At 50.3% G+C, this 2,439-nt stretch overlaps 9 non-coding genes across 9 annotated transcripts; all 9 read left to right on the forward strand.

Moving 5' to 3' along the window:
* The first annotated feature begins 120 nt into the window (after positions 1 to 120).
* Positions 121 to 239, forward strand: LOC116008175. The gene has a single exon (XR_004095573.1). It is a non-coding gene; the product is annotated as a 5S ribosomal RNA (ribosomal RNA).
* A 137-nt stretch (positions 240 to 376) lies between these two features.
* On the forward strand, positions 377 to 495 carry LOC116008172. The gene has a single exon (XR_004095570.1). It is a non-coding gene; the product is annotated as a 5S ribosomal RNA (ribosomal RNA).
* A 137-nt stretch (positions 496 to 632) lies between these two features.
* Positions 633 to 751, forward strand: LOC116008466. Its single transcript, XR_004095848.1, has one exon. It is a non-coding gene; the product is annotated as a 5S ribosomal RNA (ribosomal RNA).
* Positions 752 to 889: 138 nt separating this feature from the next.
* LOC116008909 lies at positions 890 to 1,008 on the forward strand. Its single transcript, XR_004096257.1, has one exon. It is a non-coding gene; the product is annotated as a 5S ribosomal RNA (ribosomal RNA).
* A 129-nt stretch (positions 1,009 to 1,137) lies between these two features.
* On the forward strand, positions 1,138 to 1,256 carry LOC116008452. The gene has a single exon (XR_004095835.1). It is a non-coding gene; the product is annotated as a 5S ribosomal RNA (ribosomal RNA).
* Positions 1,257 to 1,393: 137 nt separating this feature from the next.
* On the forward strand, positions 1,394 to 1,511 carry LOC116008357. The gene has a single exon (XR_004095745.1). It is a non-coding gene; the product is annotated as a 5S ribosomal RNA (ribosomal RNA).
* A 138-nt stretch (positions 1,512 to 1,649) lies between these two features.
* On the forward strand, positions 1,650 to 1,767 carry LOC116008965. Its single transcript, XR_004096309.1, has one exon. It is a non-coding gene; the product is annotated as a 5S ribosomal RNA (ribosomal RNA).
* A 138-nt stretch (positions 1,768 to 1,905) lies between these two features.
* Positions 1,906 to 2,024, forward strand: LOC116008447. Its single transcript, XR_004095830.1, has one exon. It is a non-coding gene; the product is annotated as a 5S ribosomal RNA (ribosomal RNA).
* A 137-nt stretch (positions 2,025 to 2,161) lies between these two features.
* LOC116008875 lies at positions 2,162 to 2,280 on the forward strand. Its single transcript, XR_004096226.1, has one exon. It is a non-coding gene; the product is annotated as a 5S ribosomal RNA (ribosomal RNA).
* Positions 2,281 to 2,439: the final 159 nt, after the last annotated feature.

Raw genomic sequence — 2,439 nt, forward strand, 5'->3', positions numbered from 1 at the left:
TTTCTTTTAAACCGCTGGACCGCTCGCTAAGGGTACTATCCTTTTAAACCGCTAAACCGCTAAGCGAGAGAAGTTGCGCGGAGAGAGAGGGTCAAGTACATTTTGCGCGCAGTACGTGACGGATGCGATCATACCAGCACTAATGCACCGGATCCCATCAGAACTCCGAAGTGAAGCGTGCTTGGGCGAGAGTAGTACTATGATGGGTGACCCCCTGGGAAGTCCTCGTGTTGCATCCCCCACCCTCTTTTCAATTTTTCTTTTAAATCGCTGGACCGCTCGCTAAGGGTACTATCCTTTTAAACCGCTAAACCGCTAAGCGAGAGAAGTTGCGCGGAGAGAGAGGGTCAAGTACATTTTGCGCGCAGTACGTGACGGATGCGATCATACCAGCACTAATGCACCGGATCCCATCAGAACTCCGAAGTTAAGCGTGCTTGGGCGAGAGTAGTACTAGGATGGGTGACCCTCTGGGAAGTCCTTGTGTTGCATCCCCCACCCTCTTTTCAATTTTTCTTCTAAACCGCTGGACCGCTCGCTAAGGGTACTATCCTTTTAAACCGCTAAACCGCTAAGCGGGAGAAGTTGCGCGGAGAGAGAGGGTCAAGTACATTTTGCGCGCAGTACGTGACGGATGCGATCATACCAGCACTAATGCACCGGATCCCATCAGAACTCCGAAGTTAAGCGTGCTTGGGCGAGAGTAGTACTAGGATGGGTGACCCCCTAGGAAGTCTTCGTGTTACATCCCCCACCCTCCTTTCAATTTTTTCTCTTAAACCGCTGGACCGCTCGCTAATGATACTATTCTTTTAAACCGCTAAACCGCTAAGGGAGAGAAGTTGCGCGGAGAGAGAGGGTCAAGTACATTTTACGCGCAGTACATGACGGATGCGATCATATCAGCACTAATGCACCGCATCCCATCAGAACTCCGAAGTGAAGCGTGCTTGGGCGAGAGTAGTACTAGGATCGGTGACCCCCTAGGAAGTCCTCGTGTTGCATCCCCCACCCTCTTTTCAATTTTTCTTTTAAATCGCTGGACCGCTCGCTAAGGGTACTATCCTTTTAAACCGCTAAGCGAGAGAAGTTGCGCGGAGAGAGAGGGTCAAGTACATTTTGCGCGCAGTACATGACCGATGCGATCGTACCAGCACTAATGCACCGGATCCCATCAGAACTCCGAAGTGAAGCGTGCTTGGGCGAGAGTAGTACTAGGATGGGTGACCCCCTGGGAAGTCCTCGTGTTGCATCCCCCACCCTCTTTTCAATTTTTCTTTTAAACCGCTGGACCGCTCGCTAATGATACTATTCTTTTAAACCGCTAAACCGCTAAGGGAGAGAAGTTGCGCGGAGAGAGAGGGTCAAGTACATTTTACGCACAATACATGACGGATGCGATCATACCAGCACTAATGCACCGGATCCCATCAGAACTCCGAAGTGAAGCGTGCTTGGGCGAGAGTAGTACTAGGATGGGTGACCCCTGGGAAGTCCTCGTGTTGCATCCCCCACCCTCTTTTCAATTTTTTCTTTTAAACCGCTGGACCGCTCGCTAAGGATACTATCCTTTTAAACCGCTAAACCGCTAAGCGAGAGAAGTTGCGCGGAGAGAGAGGGTCAAGTACATTTTGCGCGTAGTACATAACGGATGCGATCATACCAGCACTAATGCACCGCATTCCATCAGAACTTCGAAGTTAAGGGTGCTTGGGCGAGAGTAGTACTAGGATGGGTGACCCCTAGGAAGTCTTCGTGTTACATCCCCCACCTTCTTTTCAATTTTTTCTTTTAAACCGCTGGACCGCTCGCTAAGGATACTATCCTTTTAAACCGCTAAACCGCTAAGCGAGAGAAGTTGCACGGAGAAAGAGGGTCAAGTACATTTTGCGCGCAGTACATGACGGATGCGATCATACCAGCACAAATGCACCGCATCCCATCAGAACTCCGAAGTTAAGCGTGCTTGGGCGAGAGTAGTACTAGGATGGGTGACCCCCTGGGAAGTCCTCGTGTTGCATCCCCCACCCTCTTTTTAATCTTTCTTTTAAACCGCTGGACCGCTCGCTAAGGGTACTATCCTTTTAAACCGCTAAACCGCTAAGCGAGAGAAGTTGCGCGGAGAGAGAGGGTCAAGTACATTTTGCGCGCAGTACATGACAGATGTGATCATACCAGCACTAATGCACCGGATCCCATCAGAACTCCGATGTTAAGCGTGCTTGGGCGAGAGTAGTACTAGGATGTGTGACCCCCTGGGAAGTCCTCGTGTTAAATCCCCCACCCTCTTTTTAATTTTTCTTTTAAACCGCTGGACCGCTCGCTAAGGCTACTATCCTTTCAAACCGCTAAACCGCTAAGCGAGAGAAGTTGCGCGGAGAGAGAGGGTCAAGTACATTTTGCGCGTAGTACATGACGGATGCGATCATACCAGCACTA

This window comes from Ipomoea triloba, chromosome 16, assembly GCF_003576645.1.
Source record: "Ipomoea triloba cultivar NCNSP0323 chromosome 16, ASM357664v1".
Classification (NCBI taxonomy): domain Eukaryota; kingdom Viridiplantae; phylum Streptophyta; class Magnoliopsida; order Solanales; family Convolvulaceae; genus Ipomoea; species Ipomoea triloba.